At 43.8% G+C, this 22647-nt stretch overlaps 1 long non-coding RNA gene and 1 pseudogene across 4 annotated transcripts in view; one reads left to right on the forward strand and one right to left on the reverse strand.

Annotated features, from left to right (window-relative positions):
- Positions 1 to 22647, reverse strand: part of LOC147994839 (uncharacterized) — a 35889-nt gene that overhangs the window by 9671 nt on the left and 3571 nt on the right. Inside the window, exon 1 of one of the 3 annotated variants that reach the window (XR_015686545.1) lies at positions 20348 to 20428. The exons of 1 other annotated variant lie outside the window; for it this stretch is intronic. This is a non-coding gene — a long non-coding RNA (uncharacterized LOC147994839). Of the gene's footprint in view, positions 1 to 20347; positions 20429 to 22647 lie in introns of those variants that run through there. One more of the 3 variants, XR_015686546.1, reaches the window with a different exon arrangement.
- LOC147994840 (uncharacterized) lies at positions 90 to 11669 on the forward strand (annotated as a pseudogene). Its single transcript, XR_015687180.1, has 5 exons — positions 90 to 282; positions 2758 to 3014; positions 6464 to 6552; positions 7642 to 7865; positions 9684 to 11669. The product of XR_015687180.1 is annotated as an uncharacterized LOC147994840, transcript variant X2 (transcript).

A 22647-nucleotide genomic window follows, 5' to 3' on the forward strand; every position in this document is an offset into this window, starting at 1 on the left:
CTGAGGCTGCAGAGAAGGTGGAGGTCAGTGATGGGACTGAAGCTGAGGAGCAGGCAGGGCGGGGCCGGGGATGGAAGGCGGGGCCGGGGATGGAAGGCGGGGCCGGGGATGGAAGGCGGGGCCGGGGATGGAAGGCGGGGCCGGGGATGGAAGGCGGGGCCGGGGATGGAAGGCGGGGCCGGGGATGGAAGGCGGGGCCGGGAATGGAAGGCGGGGCCGGGGATGGAAGGCGGGACGGGCTTCTTGTCTGCAGCTCCCCAAGTCTGGGAGTCTCTAGAGGCGGTAAACAAAGCAACTTGCCAAACCCTTCCAGTAAAAGGCTATTTCCTAGCAGAACAATTTGATTTACTGAATGTTTACAGTCTGGTCACAAAAAGACAGATCCAGAAATGCTTTGGAAGCTAAGTCCACACCATCTTTAAAAGCTTAAAAAGGAGATGCTACAACGGGTCTTGTCTCAGCCTCCCTGTGTAATGCTCATCACAGAAATATGTGTTTAAAACTCTGTGACTGATGAGTTAAAGGAAGGTTGAATTTAAATCCAGATGCCTAGTGCCCTCCATAGCCATAGTCCTTCTTTGAGCCTTTGCGGCAGGCATCCGGTTGTACCTAATCTGCCACCTAGTGGCTATTAAAAAAAAAACAAAATAAAACCTGCTGCTGCTGCTGCTGCTGCTGCTGCTGCTGCTGCTGCTGCTGCTGCTGCTGCTGCTGCTGCTGGTAATTGAAAAGCCATAGATGCAGCTCTTTCCAAAGCACTCATCCCAGACTGAGCAATTGTCTCTTAGCACTTCCTGTGTGGAAAGGTCCTGTCAGTCTTGGAGAGTAAAGGAGGCTGTGCTGGTCCCTCTGGATGCTGAGGACTAATGGCCTCCACCTTCCTAGTACATTTGCCCAGACATCTATTCTATCCCAAATTTAGAGATTGACGAAGAGTTTTCCTACAGCTCCACTGTCTTCCACCCACTTCTTCCGTAATTCACTCCACTCCACTCTCTTTGGAATATACAGAAAGCAGGCTCTCTAATTCTAAGTGGGAGTCACCCCATCACATCTCCCCCGTCCTCACCATTCAGCCCAGTCCTGACCTGGGCCATTAAGAGGACCCCCTTCCCCCAAAAGGAGGAGATGTAAGTGATGTGCATGATCTTTTTGTAAACACAGTTGCCTCCCGCCTGCCATACAGAAACCGGGGACACTATGCCCACACCTTGGGAAACAGTAGGAGCAAAAGGCCAAGACCAGAATTTCTTGAGAACAGAGTCATGAATCCCCTGTACTACCTGGTCACATTCAGCATCAAGACACAGATTTCCTAAACAGGACACAAACCAGGACACAAAACAAGGGGCTGGAAAAAGCTCATTGCACTGAAAAAAGAAATGTCTGATTCCTCAAAAATGAACTAAGGAAGTGAAAAAGATACTCTATCCAATGTCAGAGGCTATCTGTCCTCCAGCCTGTGATCAACAAGGAGCAGGGATTCAGAAGCTTTCGAGTTGAGCGGTGCAAACTTCTCGTTCGTTTGTAGTAGGACCAAGATGGCAAACGAGCCATCGCGTATGAAGAGTTTGTGTAATTCATTACAGCAGATAATGCAACAAAAAAGTAGCCAAAACTCTGAATTCTAGACATCAGAAAAAATCTGAATGGCCAATAAACACTGCAAGTGTATTCAGTATCGGCACGCATGCACATGGAGTCAAATTGCACCCACAGTAAGATAACATAAACCAAATCTACCACATTTGACAAAAGAAAAGTCCTGTCTGGTAATTCCAAATGATGGTCAGGATGCTGCAATGGGAACGGTCTCGTCCCTGGCAGGCACTGGCGCAGTCACACTGAAAAGTGATTACACACGAGGATAACATTGCAGTCTGCCTCTGATGGCTCTACCAACACACTTGGGGACAGATTCACCAGTCCACGTACACCAATATGGTCATAGATACATGGTTTGTAATAGTCTCCAATCCAAAACAAACCATCAGTAAAATGGATATGTCGGGCTTGTTTTGTTTTTTGTTTGTTTGTGTTGTTGTTGTTGTTGTTGTTCGGAAGACAAAAGCTGGTCCAGAGCAGAGGAAAGAGGAAATGCACTCAGGCCACGTGCATCAGCCGTGGACAGAGGAGAAAAGACCGGGCATCCTAGGAACAAAGAGCCATTTCATGACCTTCTCTGTGTCTGTCCACAGAACCTCATGCCAGTGTGGTTTTCATTACATCATTTCATTATTAAAAAGATAATGAAAACAAAATCTCTTTCGGGTCAAAGGTCTCTGGACACGCCCTGAAGACAAAAGGATAGAGATTCCACTGGAGTGATGTAGTCTGCCAGTTGGTAGTAACAGATTGTACTCTGAATTGAACATTAGAGAAAAGCCGGAAGTGGAACTTACTTGGAAGACTGAGGCAGGAAGCTCGACTAGACTGCATATTTGAGTTCCAGGCTAACTTAGGCAGTGTAGCGAAACACTGCCTCAGCTCTGTTTCCTGGCCCCCTGACACGTGAACAACCAGAGGCATTTAGGAAAGAGGTGATGGTCCAGTGAGCTTAACAAACACCCAGCCTGCACACAGTAGGGCTTTAAGTCTCTTTCAGGAATCCCAAACCTAACAGCAAGTTTGCCAAATTCCTTGAAGCTTCACTGCTTGGACACAAGGCGGCGCTGTGCTCCCTCATACAACCAAGGTGGGTTTTACGGCGACTAAGTGCTCCTATGTCTTTATTGGCTGTTACAGAATGAGTGGCAGGCAGATTGGTTGTGAAAATTTGGCCTCCGACGGTGAGGGACGAGATCTCAGGGAACCTAGACTCGGCAGAGCCTCTACCGGTGCCCCGCCTCTCTCTGCATTGCTCCGGCTGGATAAGGGACCTGCACCTCCACCTAAATGCCTAAAGAGGAGACGCAGGGCGGAGAAATCGCTGGCTGTGTGCTATGGCTACTTCTACCCCGGCACAGTAGGCACGTGCGCTTCTGCGTTTTCCCGACTGGCGGCGCCGTCCTGATGGAGAGCCGCCTAACCTCACTGAGTACTTGCAAAGCAGTAAACACCAATGGCTTGCAAGGCTCCCACCTCCCCTCTGCTTTGCCTACCTCAGGTTGTTGTTCCCACCTGAGTTGTCCTAGCTGGTGGCTGTCCTCCCAACGTTACCCTGACTAACTTTCATGCTCAGCAGGCTCCCTTAGACCATTCTAGAATACAAACAGCTTCCACCACACTCCATTGCCCTAGAGAGGGCATTGCTGGATCGCAGCACCAGAGTCAGAATTCCTTCTGGACTCAGTTCTTTCTTCAGGGTAGTTGGGTGGATGTTGTCGTTGTTAGTGGTGGTTATGGTTGTTGTTGGAGTTTTTTGGGTTGCAGGTTTTTTTTTGTTTTGTTTTTTGTTTTTGTTTTTGTTTTGTTTTGTTTTGTTTTTGTTTTGTTTTTGTTTTTTTTTTTTTTGAGCTGAGGACCGAACCCAGGGCCTTGTGCTTGCTAGGCAAGTACTCTACCACTGAGCTAAATCCTGGGTTGCAGTTTTTTGTTTGTTTGTTTGTTTGATCTGGGATCAGGACTTGTTCTATAGTGTAGGCTGGCCTCAGATTCACAGTTAACTTCCACCCTCAGCCTCCCAAGTGCTGTATTACAAGTTGAGCCATGACACCAGACCTCAGGGTACTCTTGCCTATGATTTAGGCCCAGGCTTTCTGCCACAAGGCATAGTACATTCAGTTCATGGTCATGAGAACCAGTCAGGCTGTATACTAGAGACTTGGTGCATGAACCCTCTTAGAAAGACAGAGGTTTGGAGTTTGAAGATGATGGACTCATTTGAGACTCCTTGGCCAATAAGTCACTAGTTTCTGTTTTCTTGTGGACCCCCCAGAAGACATCTACATGAACTAAGCTGAGAACAGAAAGTAGAGCCATAAAGTGTCTCTTGGGGGCTTAGTGACTGCTCTTCAGGAGAAAGAATGGGACCCTATTTGCTTGGGAGAATGGGTGCCATGTTCTTGTTCATGAGTGCAATTGCCTTCATTCAATAGGTAGGGGGACAAAGGAATTTTTGCTGTTGTTTTTTTCTCTGCAGAACTACATGTCAGCTCTGCCCTGTACCCAGAAGGCTGGTCTTTAAGGAGTCCATTGACACATGGCCTTGACTTTGGGTTCAATCTGTAGGTAGCATGGCAGGTGAATAAAGTCATTGTATCAACATCTGTGCCACACAGTGTCTGTCATGGCTCAGCTCTGCAAAAAATCCCTGCTCTGCCAGCCCTCGCTGATTTCTTTAACCTTCATCTTTGTAAAGTTCCGTTCTGCCTGAGAATGCCATCTGTCCCCTAACAGGACCCTGGCTGATGCACTGAGCCTTCTTTTCCTTCACCTTTATTCTCATTTGAATGGCGAGTGAACTCCACTCCCTATGCTCGTGTACAAACATAACACCCAGAGCTAAGCTACATGACAGACATGAGACACAAAGGAGAAAAGCCAGCTGAATATCCGGCCTGGTGACTCTAGAATGAAGGGCCACAGCCGGTGGGGAATGACCTTGGGAAGCATTCCAGTCATAGAGCCCCAAGCCTGAGGAAGAGAGGAAGAGAGGGAGGGAGGGAGGGAGGGAGGGAGGGAGGGAGGGAGGGAATGAGTGAGTGAGTGATGTTTTGGGCAGCTATGTCGAAACTAAAGGAGGCCATGGGATAAGGACTGCAGGACTGGCTGCACTCAGAGACACTGTTGGGGGCCAGAGTTTGGAAACCATCAGGTTCCCACTGCAGAAAAGACATTCTGGCAAAGACAGAGAGGTGGGGGTGGCAGTTTTGGAACAGGGAGGTATGCGGGGGATGTTTCTGGGGTACAGGCAGATATAGGTCATGCACCAAAGCAAACGGGAGAGTACTAGAGTGGAAGAAATAAACAGTTCCTAGGAAATAGATCTTGCTGCTGGGCAACCTTGCAATACCAGCACTCTTGGAGACTCGAGACTGTATTGTGAGTTCTAGGCCAGCTTAGACTACTACATAGTAATCCTCTCTCCAAATAGCCACACCACCATCACTACCACCACTACCATCATCATCATCATCATCATCATCAACAACAACAACAACAACAACAACATTTACTAGTACATTGGAAGTAGGAAGGAGAGAGGGTGAGTATAGAAAACCACTTCTGAACAGATGGCCGTGGCATTCCCCACAACCAGAGAGGCAATGTATTCTATTCCGTTTTCTTGAGTCGGGTGCCTGTGGGAAAGGCAAGTAAAAAACAAACAACAATGCTGGGCCAGCTCCAGTGGAGCCTGTCTGACATGAAATAGTCGTGGTCAGCAGGCCAGAGATACGTGCTCCTCGGAACTTGGTGTCCTGGAGACCCTTGGCCACTTCCTCCTCGACCTTCTGCCTAGCTGATTCGAATTGGTAGGATCAGGAGCTACACACTGGCTCTTTTGTTTCTTTCTCTACTAACAGGAACTTCAAGACCTGATTTGGTCTTTATGGGTCATGCCTCTTTTGAAAGCACTAGCAAAAATTAAGTAGAATCAGAATGAAACTCTAAGAGATGTGATCAATAACTTACAACAGGAAGAATTAACTGTGGAAAATCCAGACCTCCTAGATTGTGAAAGAATTAAGGCACTAGCTATTAGAGGGGAAAGTCCTGTCAATTATAAAAAATCCAAACATTTAGGAATTCCTATCAAGTAGTTACATGGAAGAAAATATTATTTAATTAGAGGAAGGTGGTGGGCCCCTCCTTTAGGTAAAGACAGCATGAGTAGATACAGGACCACTGCAGAGCCATTGCCCTACACAGGGACATGTGATGAAGAAGGTGACAAATGGGTTAATATTGATGGAAAGAGAGTATTATATAATTCCTTAAATTTTATAGAACGCTTGGCCAGATCACGTCCCTGTGCTTGCCTATTATCAAAAGGAATTATCCTACCTTTAAAAAGACAATTACATGAATTTTGGCTAAGAGAGAGTAAAGACTAAAGATTCCTTACAGCTGGCTGTCCTGTTGTTATCCGAGAGATGATACTTAGAGATTGAGGTAAATGAGGTTTATGACCACCGTCTGGCACCAGTCTGTTTCTCAGGAAAATGTATTTCCTGTCTTGCTTTCTTTTCTGTACTTCATGTAAACTGTTAAACTTTTTCTTGGTTATTGTTTGAGTGTACCCTGGCAAAGAGTCAAAAAATTAGCTCCTGTTCAAGCATTATATATAACCACAAAGCAGATTTCAGTAAAATCGCAGCAGATTCAAACCACCCTGAGTGTGTTGTGTCTGTCATTGCACTGAACCTGTGCCTTCCTGAGTACCAGAGCCCTGCTTCTCCTGCAGTGTCCAAACAAACAAAAACAATGAAAAAGACTGTTAGGAAGCTGTAGATAAAAGTCTGAGCTCACAACAGTCTAGACTCAAGGTATACTCACACTGTGTTTTTTCTTCCTTTTAAAAGCATGTACTAACTGTATGTGTCTGAGTATTCCGCCTGTATATATGTCAGTGCACCACATGTGTGGCTGGAGCCCATGGAAGTCAGAGAGAGGTAAGGTCCCTTTGAACTAGAGTTAGAGACATTTGCGAGTCATTGTGTAGGAGCTGGGTCCTCTAGAAGAGCAGCCAGTGCTCTGATCCATGAGCTATCTCTCTGGTGATGTGTCTCACAGAATGTGCACTAGTCGTCTTCAAGAGAGGCATGAGCCAGGAATTTGGGAGGGCTTGTCATGTGTCTGTACCCAGCTGTGTGCTAAGAGTGTGGCCAGCAGTCACAATGCTGACAATCTCATGAGTGCTGTCAGCCATCAGGCTCTGTGCTAGGTCCTTTATGGTTAATACTTTGACTTGACGGAATGCTCATAGTAACTCTATGAAACTCAAACTTGGCAAGAATTCAGTAACTTGTCCTCAGGCCACCCAACTAGAAAATGTCCCCATGGCTAGGAATCTAGTCATCAAAGGTCCTGGGAGGTTTTTTAATCTTCCCTTAAGTGAACAGCCCAATTACTGTCTATCCAAAGACTTTCCACTTTCAGAAAAGGTAGCCTTACGGCTGAGGGTGAAATTTGCTGCCTTTCCTGACTCCCACTATCCATTTGCAAAAGTTCGAGATTCCCCACAGACCTCCCAAGGGTGAGGCCTGGGGTACAGCTTGTATTCTAAAAAGTGAAAACACAAATTAAATAATTAACATTTAACTCTGCTAGCTTTAACACACACACACACACACACACACACACACACACACACACACACACACACTTATCCCTTTATCTTTTTGTATACATTTCGGAACCAGGTATAAATATCTATAATAACCTGGAACAAAATATCTTTTGCCTATTGTTAACCAGATTTCCATACTTGTTTCCATTCTTTTTAAGTTTTCCCTTAAGGTAAAATTAACACACAATGAAATACATCTTGTGTACTCTGTATTCCCATTTTAGTTCCTGAAGTGAATTAGCACATTTTGTTTCCCAAATTGATCTATTCTCCTGAGAGTCCAAGATTGGTTCTGCTGGGTCAGAGTCCATGTATCTGCAGGGCCGGCTCCTGGAGTCTCCTGAAGCCACACTGACACTTAGATTTTATAGTTCCTTGGCCTCCTGTACCTTCTCATCCTGCTTTCTTTTTAGGAGGATAACCCAGGCTGCTCTCTCCATCTCAAGAGCTTTGGGATAAGCACAGCTGTGAAGCATCTACCATGCACACATTCAAGGGTTCTGTGAACTCAGATGTGGTCATCCTGGGAGCCACCACCCAGCCCCCCACCCACATTGTTTAATGAGGTTTTACAAATGTTCCCACTGAGTAATCCAGATTTCCCTTGGGGAAAGCTCTCTCAGGTCCCTTTGAGGTAAGTCACTTCTCTTACTCTACCCACCAGAGGCAAACACTTGTCTCTCCACTTCCTGTTGAAAATGAAATAATGGCACTTCAACCTTTGGCTCTGGTTTCTCCTACTGAGCAAAGTGGCACTGGGACATGTCCACACCATGTCAGTATCATGTTTTGTTTTTAACTACTGAGTAATATTCCATCTAGACAGACCTTAGTCAACTTACCGTCCCCTCCTGTTGGTGGCGTTATGATCTTCGTTGCTGACATTGCTTGTCCCTTGGCAATAATCTCCTTGCCACTGACCTGTGGACCTAACGCAAAGTCACACACGTAGGCCTTCCAAGAAACAGTGTGAAGGCTGGGTCTTTGAAAAACACATCATAATCCACTGCCACACCTCAGTTCAGGGGACGGCTCGGTCCTCTCTAACTTGCACATGCTTTGGCCTTTGGCCTTGACCGTTTTATAATCCTCACTTGTTTATAGATTTGGCTCCTGTTACTGGAGCCCACACCGTTGAGGGCATGAGCCACGGGGTTTCCACTCTGTCTTATACCTGGGGTTGCCTAGAGCGGGAAAAGCACAGGTTTGGTGAGTTGAAACCAATTCTATCATTCTCATCATCACCATAATGATCCTCATGTGTTGTGGATAAAATGCCCCCCCAAAGCACTTGGCACAGAGAAAGTTTATGAAACAGGGAGATAGAAATTGTTTGTGGAAGATACAGAGGGGCCTGTGATAAAGTTAGTCACATGCCATGAAGCCAGGAGTTCTTTTCATTCTTATAGGATGGAAAGAGTTGCTTTGTTTCAAAACCAGACATGACCATGAGAGACAGATAAGCAGGGAGCTCCACTCCCCACTCACCCTACTTTGCTTTTTTATTGCTGCAATAAACACCACAGCCCAAAAAAGTAGGGCATGAGAGGGTTTACTTTGTTCTATACTTTATAGCCATTGGCAGAAGACAAGACAGGAACTCAAGTGGGGCAGGAACCTGGGGGAGGAATTGGAGAAGAGGCCATGAGTGAATTCTACTTATTAGCTTGCTTTCCATGATACATTCAACTTGATTTTTTATATAACCTTCATGATCATATGCCCAGGAGTGGGTCCACCCTATCAATTATTGATTAAAAAATGCCCCACAAGCTCACCTAAGAGCCAGTGAAAAGACCAGTCAATTGAGGATCTCTCTTTCCAGAAGACTGTAGTGTGTGTCAAGCTGGCACAGTGTGTCAGGCTAACTGGCACAACCTTTGCTTTTGGATTTCCCCAAGATTTCATGTTAACACCACGTTATAAAATGTATCTTAACCTTAAAAACCCCATAGTCTTTGCATTTTTTCAACAATTTAAAAGTCTGAATTCTCTCTTAAAAATCCACTGTCTTTTAACTATGGAGTCCTGTAAAATTTGGATGCAAAACAGCAGCAGCCTACCTCAGACTAAGCGCTATACCGATTCTCTAGTCCCAAACCCTTTGGAATAGAACTGAGCCTCACTATTGGCATCCATGGCTCTTCAGTTTGCTGATGACCTGACAGGGAGCTTCTCAACCCCTAAGTGCATAGGCCAACTCCCCTAATAAATCCCTCCTCACACCACTCTGAGTCTGTCAAACCCCAACTAACACAGATTTAGGAAACAAGAATGGTTCTAGAGGAACACAAATTCAAGGAAACACAAACTTAATTGGTTCTTTAATCTCACTAGACATAAAAATGTTGAGAACTTCACTTCTAAATGCAAATGCTACCAAAAGTCCATGATGCATTTGCTAATATGTGCAAAATATTTGTCCTGGGTTCTCCTGATCTGTCTCTTATAGGATGAGAGGGAGTTGGTGACTCAACTTAGGATGTTTGTGAACCCTAGTGGAGAGCCAAGGGTAATGGCATCACCAGCTGCTCCCAGCATCTTGGGACAAAGGAATGAAGGAAAAGAAGGACCATAAAGATTTGGACTCTGGGAAGAGAGTGGACCACCCATGAGTGCAGACATCTTGAGGTCTCAGGACAGACTGACACCTCTTCATACCTCAGCCCACATCCCTGGTCCAAGGGGAAACTGCACAGTGCCTCTGGATACAGGGATAGAGGAATAGACAACCACTGGTACCTATGGTTCTGGTCTGCAACCAGGACCGAACTAAACTGGCCAGACAGCTCCCTGCACCCAAATCCCATTGGGGAGAGAGATGGACCCACAGAAGTGTGGATACTCCTGATAAGTCAGAGGAGACTACCCTCTGCCCACAGTCCAGGCCCAAGAGTGCCAACTGTTTCTGCTGGGTGCAAGGATCTACACGAGCAATGAGGAGCAGGACCCTTTGATTCCTGCCTGTGCCTAGAGCTGGAAGACAGTCTCCAGAAGTACCAATATACCTAAAATCAGAGCACCTGTTCTCAAGAAAGGCTGAAAGAAAACAGGAAAACAGTTCTACAGGAGAGCTGACACAGAGGCCTACAGCAGGGTCAAGTCACTCTCAGAAACAGCAAGACAAGCAAACACCAGAGACAACCCAATGACTAGAGGCAAGCTCAGGAACCTAAGCAACAGAAACCAAGACTACATGGCATGATCAGAGCCCAGTTCTTCCACCAAAGAAAATACTGGATATCCAAGCACACCAGAAAAGCAAGATTTACATTTAAAAATCACATTTTTTGAAAATGATGGAGGACTTTAAGAAAGACATAAAAAGCTCCCTTAAAGAAATGCAGGAAAACACAAGTAAACAAGTAGAAGCCCTTAGAAAGGAAACAAAATTTCTCTGAAAGAATTACAGGAAAACACAACCAAACAGGTGAAGGAACTGAAAATGGAAATAGAAACAATAAAGAAAGCATGAAGGGAGACAACTCTGGATATAGAAAACCAAAGGAAGAGACAAGGAGCCATAGATACAAGAATCAACAACAGAATACAAGAGATAGAAGAAAGAATCTCAGGGGCAGGAGATACCATAGAAAACATCGACACAACTGTCAAAGATGATGTAAAACACAAAAAGCTCCTAGCCCAAAACATACAGGAAATCCAGGACACAATGAGAAGATCAAACCTAAGGATAATAGGTATAGAAGAAAGTGAAGACTCCCAATTTAAGGCCAGTAAATATTTTCAATGATATTATAGAAGAAAACTTCCTTAACTTAAAGAAAGAGATGCCCATAAAAGTACAAGAAGCCCACAGAACTCCAAATAGATTGAACCAGAAGAGAAATTCCTCCCATCATGTAATAGTTAAAACACAAAATGCACAAAACAAAGAAAGAATATTAAAAGCAGTAAGGGGAAAAGGTCAAGTGACATAAAAATGCAGACTTATAAGAATCACACCAGACTTCTCACAAGAGACTATGAAAGCCAATAGATCCTGGATAGATGTCATACAGACCCTAAGAGAACACAAATGCCAGCCCAAGTTACTGTATCAGCAAAATTCTCAATTAACATAGATGAAGAAACCAAGATATTTCATGACAAAACCAAATTATGCAATATCTTTCTACAAATCCAGCCCTACAAAGGATAATAGATGGAAAACTCCAACACAAGGAGAGAAACTACACCATACAGAAAGCAAGAATATAATTTCCTTGCAGTGAATCCAAAAGAGAGACAACCAAACATAATTCCACCTCTAATAACGAAAATAACAGGGAGAGACAATCACCATTCCCTAATATCTCTCAACATCAATGGACTCAACTCCCCAATAAAAAGACACAGACTAGGGGCTGGGGATTTAGCTCAGTGGTAGAGCGCTTACCTAGGAAGCGCAAGGCCCTGGGTTCGGTCCCCAGCTCCGAAAAAAAAAAAGAACCAAAAAAAAAAAAAAAGACACAGACTAAAAGAATGGATACCTAAAGAGGACACAGCATTTTGCTACATGCAGGAAACACACCTCAGAGACAAAGACAGACACTACCTCAGAGTAAATGACTGGAAAACAACATTCCAATCAAATGGCCTGAAGAAACAAGCTGGAGTCAGCATTCTAATATCAAATAAAATTAACTTTCAACCAAAAGTCATCAAAAAAGACAAGGAAGGACACTTCATATTCATCAAAGGAAAAATCCACCAAGATAAACTCTCAATCCTAAATATCTATGCTCTAAATGCAAGGGCAACTACATTCATAAAAGAAACCTTACTAAAGCTCAAAGTACACATTGCACATCACATGATAATAGTAGGAGATTTCAACACCCCACTCTCATCAATGGACAGATCATGGAAAGAGAAATTAGACAGAGACATAGAGAAACTAAGAGAGGCTATGAACCAAATGGATTTAACAGATATTTATAAAACATTCCATCCTAAATCAAAAGGCTTTACTTCTCCTCAGCACCTCATTGAACCTTCTCCAAAACTGATCATATAATCGGTCACAAAACAGGCCTCAACAGATACAGGAAGATAAAAATAATCCCATGCATCCTATCAGATCACCACACACTGAAAATGGTCGTCAATAACAACAATAATGACAGAAAGCCCACATATGCATAGAAGTTGAACAATGCTCTACTCAATGACAGCTTGGTCAAAGAAGAAATAAAGAAAGAAATTAAAGACTTCTTAGAATTTAATGAAGATGAAGATACAACACTCCCAAACTTATAGAACACAATGAGAGCAGTACTAAGGGGAAAACTCATAGCTCTGAGTGCCTGCAGAAAGAAACAGGAGAGAGCATATGTCAGCAGCTTGACAGCACACCTAATAGATCTAGAACAAAAAGAAATAAATAAACCCAAGAGGAGTGGAAGGCAGGAAATAATAAAACTCAGAGCTGAAACCAACCAAGTATAAATGAAAAGTACTGTACAAAGAATCAACAAAACCAGGAGCTGGCTCTTTGAGAAAATCAACAAAATTGATAAACCCTTAGTGAGACTAACCAGAGGTCACAGAGAGTGTATCCAAATTAACAGGGGCAGGGAAGAGAGAGGCAAAGATTAAAACAGAGACAGAAGGAACACCCGTTCAGAGCCTGCCCCACATGTGGCCCATACATATACAGCCACCCAATTAGACAAGATGGATGAAGCAAAGAAGTGCAGGCTGACAGGAGCCAGATGTAGATCGCTCCTGAGAGACACAGCCAGAATACAGCAAATACAGAGGCGAATGCCAGCAGCAAACCACTGAACTGAGAATAGGACCCCCATTGAAGGAATCAGAGAAAGAACTGGAAGAGCTTGAAGGGGCTCAAGACCCCTTATGAACAACAATGCCAAGCAACCAGAGCTTCCAGGGACTAAGCCACTAAAGACTATACATGGACTGACCCTGGACTCTGATCTCATAGGTAGCAATGAATAGCCTAGTAAGATCACCAGTGGAAGGGGAATCCCTTGGTCCTGCTAAGACTGAACCCCCAGTGAACGTGATTGTTGGGGGGAGGGCGGCAATGGGGGGAGGATGGGGAGGGGAACACCCATAAGGAAGGGGAGGGGGAGGGATTAGGGGGATGTTTGCCCGGAAATCGGGAAAGGGAATAACATTCGAAATGTAAATAAGAAATACTCAAGTTAATAAAAAAAATTGACAAGGATAGAATCCAAGTAAGAAAAAAAAAAAAAAAGAAAGAAAGAAATGAAAAGGGAGCCATAACAACAGAACCTGATGAAATTTAAAAAATCATCAGATCCTACTACAAAAACCAATATTCAACAAAACTGGAAAATCTGGAGGAAATGGACAATTTTCTAGACAGATACCAGGTACCAAAGTTAAATCAGAAACAAATAAACCATCTAAACAACACCATAACTCCTAAATAAATAGAAGCAGTTATTAAAAGTCTCCCAATCAGAAAGAGTCCAGATGGGTTCAGTGCAGAATTCTACAGACCTTCATAGAAGACCTCATACCAATCCTGTCCAAACCATTTCATAAAATAGAAACAGACAGAGCACTACCAAATTCCTTCTATGAAGCCAAAACTACTCATACCGAAAGCACACAAAGACCCAACAAAGAAAGAGAACTTCAGACCAATTTCCCTTATGAATATTGACGCAAAAATAATCAATAAAATTTTTTCAAACCAAATCCAAGAACACATCAAAATGATCATCCATCATGATCAAGTAGGCTTCATCCCAGGGATGGTTTAATATATGAAAATCCATCAATGTAATCCACTATATGAACAAACTCAAAGATAAGAACCACATGATCATTTCATTAGATGCTGAGAAAGCATTTGACAAAATTCAACACCCCTTCATGATAAAAGTCCTGGAAAGATCAGGAATTCAAGGCCCATATCTAAACACAGTAAAAGCCATATACAGCAAACCAGTAGCTAACATCAAACTAAATGGAGAGAAACTTGAAGCAATCCCACTAAAATCAGGAACTAGACAAGGCTGCCCACTCTCTCCCTACTTATTCAATATAGTACTTGAAGTCCTAGCCAGAGTAATCAGAAAGCAAAAGGAGGTCAAAGGGATACAAATTGGAAGGGAAGAAATCAAAATATCACTATTTGCAGTTGATATGATGGTGTACTTAAGTGACCCCAAAAGTTTCACCAGAGAACTACTTAACCTGATAAACAACTTCAGCAAAGTGTTGGGGCATAAAATTAACTCAAACAGATCAGTAGCCTTCCTCTACTTAAAGGATAAACAGGCTGAGAAAGAAATTAAGAAAATGACACCCTTCACAATAGTCACAAATAATATAAAATATCTTGGTGTGACTGTAACCAAGCAAGTGAAAGATCTGTATGACAAGAACTTCAAGTCTCTGAAGAAAGAAATTGAGGAAGATCTCAGAAGATGGAAAGATCTTCCATGCTCATGGATTGGCAGGATTAATATAGTAAAGATGGCCATTTTGCCAAAAGCAATTTACAGATTCAATGCAGTCCCCATCAAAATTCCTACTCAATTCTTTATAAAGATAGAAAGGGCAATTTGCAAATTCATTTGGGATACCAAAAAACCCAGGATAGGAAAAACTGTACTCAACAATAAAAGAACTTCTGGGGAATCACCATGCCAGACTTCAAGCAGTATTACAGAGCAATAGTCATAAAAACTGTATGGTATTGGTTCAGAGACAGGCAGATAGATCAGTCGAGCAGATCGAAGATCCAGAAATGAACCCACACACCTATAGTCACTTGATCTTTGACAAAAGAGCTAAAACCATCCAATGGAAGAAAGATAGCATTTTCAACAAATGGTGCTGGTTCAACTGGAGGTGAGCATGTAGAAGAATGCAAATCGATTCATTCTTACCATGTCCAAAGCTTAAGTCCAAGTGGATCAAGGACCTCCACTTCCAACCAGATACACTAAAACTAATAGAAAAAAAGTGGGGAAGAGTTTCAAACACATGGGCACTGGGGAAAATTTCCTGAACAATACACCAACAGCTCAAGCTCTAAGATCAAGAACCGACAAATGGGACCTCATAAAACTGCAAAACTTTTGTAAAGCAAAAGACACTGTAAGTAGGACAAAACAGCAACCAACTGATTGGGAAAAGATCTTTACCAATCCTACGTCTCATAGAGGGCTAATATCCAAATTATACAAAGAACTCAAGAAGTTAGACTCCAGAGAGCCAAATAACTCTATTAAAAATGGGGTTCAGAGCTAAACAAAACTTTCTCAGCTGAGGATTATCGAATGGCCAAAAAGCACCTAAAGAAATGTTCAACATCCTTAGTCATCAGGGAAATGCAAATCAAAACAACCCTGAGATTCCACCTCACACCAGTGCGATTGGCTAAGATCAAAAACTCAGGTGACAGCAGATGCTGGCGAGGATGTGGACAAAGAGGAACACTCCTCCATTGTTGGTGGGATTGCAGACTGGTACAACCATTCTGGAAATCAGTCTGGAGGTTCCTCAGAAAATTAGACATTCCACTACCTGAGGACCCAGCTATACCTCTCTTGAGCATATACCCAAAAGATGCTCCAACATACAACAAAGACACAGGTTCTACTAAGTTCATAGCAGCCTTATTTATAATAGCCAGAAGCTGGAAAGAACCCAGATGTCCCTCAACAGAGGAATGGGTACAGAAAATTTGGTACATCTACACAATGGAGTAATACTCAGCTATCAAAAACAGTGACTTCATGAAATTCATAGGCAAATGGAATGAACTAGAAAATATAATTCTGAATGAGGTTACTCAATCACAGAAAAAGACACTTGGTATGCACTCGTTGATAAGTGGATATTAGCCAAAAAGCTGGAATTACTCAAGATGCAATCAATCCACAGACCACAGGAAGCTCAAGAAGATGGATGACCAAAATGCGGTTGCTCCCCCTCCTTATTCAAAGGGGGAAAATATCCATAGGAGGGGATATGGAAACAAAGTTTAGGGCAGCGACTCAAGGAATGGCCATTCAGAGCCTGATCCACATGTGGCCCATTATATACAGCCACCAAAACTAGATAAGATTGATGAAGCTAGAAAATGCATGCTGAAAGGGACTGGATATAGATCTCTCCTGAGAGACACATCCAGAGCATGTCCAATACAGAGGTCAATGCTAGCAGCAAACCACTGAACTCAGAATAGGACCTCCTTGGGGTGAATTAGAGGAAGTATTGAACGAATTGAAGGAGCTTGCAACCCGATAAAAACAACAATGCCAACCAACCATAGCTTCCAGGGACTAAACCACTACCAAAAGACTATACATGGACTGACCCAGGGCTCCAACTGCATTCGCAGAGAATAGCCTTGTTGGGGCACCAATGGAAGGGGACATCCTTGGTCCTGCCAAGGTTGGACCCCCAATGCAGGGGAATATGGTGGGCAATAAAGGGTATGTATAGGGGAAATACCTGTATGGGGGAGGGGGAGGCTAAGGAATGGGGGCTTATGGACAGGAAACTGGGAAGGGTAATAACGTTTGAAATGTAAATAAAGAAATATATCTAATAAAAAATTTTAAAAAAAGATTTGGATTCTGCCTCCAGCTACACATAAGTTTCTCGAAGTTTCTAAGTTTGCCTTGAGCTGAATCCTCCTTGCCAGCACAGGCTGAAACTGCTGAAATCAAGTGCTTGTCCATTGTATTGTTGCCGAATTACAGTGAACACTGAATGTGCAACCTCTGGGGACATCTACTGTGCTGGCAAAATCATTGGTTGGGAAAAATAGAATTTTACAAGTTAAGATGGGCTGTGTGGAAGAATCTGAAGGATGCTAGAAATGGAATTTCTGAATTTTGATGTCTTGCTTATGAATGAAAGTGGTTTCTCTGTCCCCACCTGCCTTCACACCCATGATGTGAGAAGTGAGTTGTGACCTCCTACTCACTGGTGTAGTAAGCCTTTCTACTTAGCTCTAGGGACCTAGGCCTGTGTTGCTGTGTATACCCTAATGATCTCCCCAGGGCAGTTGCCATGTAAGATGATGTGAGTCTTTCTAGGACCCAGACTCACCATTTCACTGACTTGTAGTCTTACAAGTTAAAGTCCAGCAGGTCTCTGAAGGTGAGGAGCAAAGTCTGACATATGAGGAGATGTGTTTTGGTCCAAAAGAACTTCCTGAGTTTTGTAATTTACAAACATAAACCCAGGGAATGGGTCCGTTGACTTAAATGTTCAAAATACTTGTGGAAGAAACATAAACGTGGGTCTGGATGAATTTATTGATATACTTCCCAAAACAGAGAGTATGTATTTAACAGTATGACTTAGGGAATTAGGAATGGGGCTAACAGTTTGACTGGTTAACTAAAATGTGGACCAAAAGGTGGTCCATTGGGAGCAAAATAGAAAGGTCTAATCTCCTTGGGCTAACATAGAAAGGATTCAAAGGTGTGGAGAAATTTCAATGAGTAATCATTAAGTCTCTTCCAACATATTGATAGGGTTCAGAAGATGTACTTTTGACCAATACTTTGAACAATAGGCTTGTGAACAGAGCCACAGCCCCTTGCAAAGCTCTGTGAAGAGTCATCTCTATTGCCCAGAAGTTATTGTAAGAACCACTGTCTCACAGCTGGAAACGAAATGAGAATAACTTGACCTAGGACCATGTAATAACACTCCAAAATATAGCTACCAAAGTAGACATCAAAGGCAAGGCAACAACCAGAGCATGCTGGAGTTTGGAAACCTCTGACATTTGGCTGAATGTACTGTTCTTAGAGGCAAAATAGATAAGATGTCTACTGGGTTCATGCTTGATTTGGACAAGCAGAAAACTTCCATGCCAGTTGAACGATGATGTATCTCATATCACAGAAACAGAATCAGTGGTGCTCAATCAATCTCAGGACACGGAGAAGAAAGAGAAGCCAAGTTCCCTCTAGGATGGGCCCCCACACTCAGCATTTACACTGCTAATATCTCTCCGAGGCTTTGTCAAAGGGAACTGTGCGGTTTTGTTACCCAGTGTGACTGCACTGGGGACAGAGAAATAATCAGACTCTTAGGAAAGTATGATTCTGAACCAACACGAATGTCATAAGACCCAAAACATCATCGAGCTCCCCAGCCAGAGTAGACTTTATGAAGGTCATGCGATCCATGAAGTTTCAGCTAAGCTCTGACTCACAGTGGAGGGGGTAGATCCATCTTGTGGTCACTTCTCCAGTGATGAAATGAACAACCAGCACAGCCTTCCTTAGTAATTGTCAGATCCTCATACCAGTTCTCTAAGGGAGAATATGGAGGAAGGGCTGCTGTGGGGGAAGGCCAGTGAGTCTTCACAGCAGCCTCTGTATGGGAGCTGCATTCTTGACAGGGTTGTAGAGATCAGTGTCACCGTCAAGGTCTTAAAAACACGTAAGTGACGACTATTGCCACATCTCCATACAGTTCTCTATTGACTCTTACAAAAGACAGACCACTAACTTCTGGAGTCTGGCAATGGTAAGCTGGTGATTCCAATTGCAGCTGCTCTACCAGACATGGTTTCATTGCCTGAGCAGATAAACACAGGCCCAGGCACTTGCTGATGGAGCTATGGCTCTGACAAGTGCCCTTCCCACTCCTCCTGTCCACAGGGCACACCAGAAGCAGTTTAGTTTCAGTTGATGAAACTAAATATAGCTTCATTATTCAGCCCTGGGGATACATCAGATCTCTAGCCTGAAGTCACAGTTTAGTCCACAGGGATTTGATCACCTTCTGCTTCCATGAGAAATTACTGATTTGTTATATTGATGGCATGAAGCTAACTGGACATGGTGAGCATGACATAGCATACATCCTGGGGTCATAAGAGAAGCACTTGTGTGTCTCATAAATCTCATTATAATAGATATTTTCTGATTCAGTGAAAAATTTCGAAGTCCAGTAGTATGGACTATGGCAAGGACAAGAGAGTCTTCTGAAGGCAAAGGGCAAGTTGCTCCATCTCTCCAATCGCCTGCAACCAAGAAAGAGGCAACTTGGTATCCCCTGCAGACTGTCTGGCATGTGAGTGAAATCTAATCACTAGTCTCCAGGTAAGCCTCATCTCTGAACAGGGGTTAACCATTGAGGAGGTTTGGGTACCATGTTGTAAGCCAAGCGTGGTCTGTTGCTTCACAGTGTTTCCCCATCCTGTTCCAGAAAAAGCCTTAAAATCACTGCCATGGTGGTGTCCTGTCTTGCATAAAAGGTGAAAAGCCTGTGCAACTTCCCATCATCCTGTCCAAGAGAAACCAACCTTTCCTCGTGTGCCCACCAATCACATCTTTTCTCTCCATGTAGGTCTCCTCCCTCCCCACTAGTCTATCTTGGTTCTAATTTCTGATGAGTTAAAACCTTGATGAGATAGAAGGGCACCTTCCCTGATTCCTGGTCTGTAGGAGGCTTGGAGGTCTTTGTGTTCACAGATAAGCACTGGGGGAACCTGAAATGTCAAGCACACAGGGTCGTTCCTTCAAGGGAAGAGATGTAATACCTGTTATCCACCCAGAGAGTTGGAGCGGACATGCTTATTAGCGTGATGCCCTTTGCACTATCTGTGCAGTTAGACCTGCACTGGACCCTCTCTCAGACCCCTATATGTGCTTTTCTCAGTCAATCTATAGAACCTCTCTTCATGGATTTCACAATGAATTTCTATATGGTCACATCTGACCTGCATTTGGCTCTCTTTGTTCCTGAAGGAGATTCGTGAATGCTTGCTACACATGCAGGGTTGAGTTAATTATTACCAGAATAGTTTTTACCAAATTGTGCTGTGCTTAAATATGCCTATAATAAACCACTTGGTGTTGTTGTAAAATTATAAAAAAGGTTTGTCTTTTTACCCCTACTAGATCTGTTTCTGCAGTGCCCCAAGTTATTTTGTAGATATCTTACCAGAAGCACACATCTCAACTCCGTGGTCGCCCAGTGTCTCTAGCTGCCACACATTTTCTTACATTTAAATTGCTACATGAAAGAACACACAACACAGCAACCTCTGATCCAATTAATAAGATATAACTGCCCACCTAAACATACAAAGCCCTGCACACATCATCCCTTAAGAACATTCGTAACAACCTGTAAAGGTACAGCGTGGAGTCTTAACGTCAGCCTCCATGTTCTCTCCACGGCTACTCTTCTGTCTCCTCCCCCCCCCCCTATGTTCCCGTCTCCTCCTCTTTCTTCAAACTTTTCTCCCGCCCATCCTTCCTTCTCGTCCAATGACAGGCCTCATTCTATCTTGTACCTGCCTCACCTGTGACATCATCCCACAACTTGGCCTCCTGAAGTTTTAACTAGCCCTGGCTACGGAGTCCTGTTGAGCTGAACTGCCTTCTTGCCTCCCATGGCTGCCTCTCTGCAGCCTGTTAAGAGACCACTACCATCTCTTGATGACCCTTGCCATGAGTCACTATTTGTTTAGGGACATGAATTTCATCAGTGTGACCTCTCTCCTCAGTAACAGTTGTGGGCTGACATGTAGGTTTTCCTGCAAATGTAGGTACCTGCAAATGTAGGTAAAACTGAATAAGTTGTCCTCATATTTGTGAGAAGGTGGATCGGCCTTTCCATAATGGCCAGTGTTGTGCTGGGCTTCTCAGAGGTTATGATAATATATTCTGGGGAAGATAATGAGGATGTCTCTCATGCCTTTCATGGCTATGAGAGTTCTAGACATCTCTTGTGCCCCCCAAGACTCAGGACAGTCAATTCGCCAATGCCAAATGCCCAACCTGGTTTGGTGGCATGTGTGACAGGGTGTCAGTTGGGACCTGGTACAGTCTTTCTCTAGGATCCCATCTTGCATTTAAAGCAAGTTCCTCCAGGCTTCTCTGGAACTGCAAACATCCACGGCATTTCCAATGTGGCTGCCATCATTTCAGCTCTCATTTTGCACTTTGTTTTGCTCTTCCCTTCTCTCCTGTGGGTCCTAAATGTTAAGGACACTGGAGGCCAAATCTACTAGCTTTATCTACATGGCCTGGGGTCCAAAATGTAATTTTTGGAGCTTCTTTCTTACACCAGGGGCTGAATGGGTGATGCAATCTTGCCCCATTAAGGCCTTTCCCTCAGGAGTTGTACAGTATAGTTAACCCACCTTTCCTTTCTCCAATAAGGGGCTTTATGGATTTTGTTCTCATATGCGTTCATTTCTCTGTATCGCACAAACATCTCACCTGCCTCCCTTCCATAGTCATTTCTTTGCTATGAGGGAAGCCAGCAGCAAGATGTGTGGGCAGGGAGCACCAGGGAGACTAGTCCTAGGCTTGTCTATGAAGGTGTTTCAGAAGGGGCTGGCACATGGGTCAGTGGACTGGGTCTGGAAGACAAGCTTGCAGTATGGGTGAGCTCTGTCCAATCAGATGGGGCCTAGCCAGGACAAAAGACAGTCGGTCCCTCTTGTGTTCTACTATGCTGGTCATGTCACTCCTGCATCTCCAGGATTCTGTAATTTTCCACTGCTCATGAAAATGGCCCTTTTAAACAGTTACTTCCTCATGTTTCAAGATATTTTTCCTTGTATAAGATACGGATCAATAGCCTGCTTCATTTCTGACATCATTCCGAACCTGGCAGTTTTATCCCCATGTAAGTTGGATGAGAGGCTGGGGATAAGGGGTGAGCGCATTCTGTATACTTTCAACAAGAGAAGGAAGGGGCATACTTTTGTTTGCAGGGTAGGAATTAAGGGTTCAAGAACCTATTTATTGCTTCTTCTTGTGATAGGTCCTGTCTTCTTCATGGGGCGATCAGAACCACTTCCCAGCGGAGCCACTGGATAGAAGAGTGAGTCTCAGCAGTAAGGAGAAGCCACCAGCGACTAGACTGTGATGCTTACAGCTTAAAATAAGAAACTAGTAACTGTCAGTCAAGGTGTGCTCCAAGCCTGCCACACTCAGCCTGAAGAGCTATATCATAGGGACGGCTATTGATCTGACCTAATTCCCTGCTGTCTTGTTTTTCCTGCTGATGATATACCCATGCATCTAGAGGCCAGGAGTCAGGGTAGAACGATTTCTTTGCATTCTCCACCTTACATTTTTGAGACAGAATCTCCCATTGAACTTGGAGCTCATCTATTGGGTAGACTGGCTGGCCAGCAAGCTCTCAGGATACCCCATCTCTACATCCACAATGTTAGGATTATAAGAACACATCACCATCCCCGATTTTCAGAAAGTCCTTGTGAGTGCCGGGGATCCGAACTGAGGTCCTCAACATGTGCACACAAGCACTTAACTGAGTCCCTCCCAGCCCCTTTCTCACATTTTCAGGTGTCAGTTGCTGACTGAAACATGGCTTCCTAGCAAGTCACCTGCTTCCTGAGGCCCAAATAGAAAGCAAATGTCGACCACCCTATCCAGCCTTGTTTTGTC

Source organism: Rattus norvegicus, chromosome 4 (assembly GCF_021556685.1).
Source record: "Rattus norvegicus strain SHRSP/BbbUtx chromosome 4, alternate assembly SHRSP_T2T, whole genome shotgun sequence".
In the NCBI taxonomy this organism is placed as follows: Eukaryota; Metazoa; Chordata; class Mammalia; order Rodentia; family Muridae; genus Rattus; species Rattus norvegicus.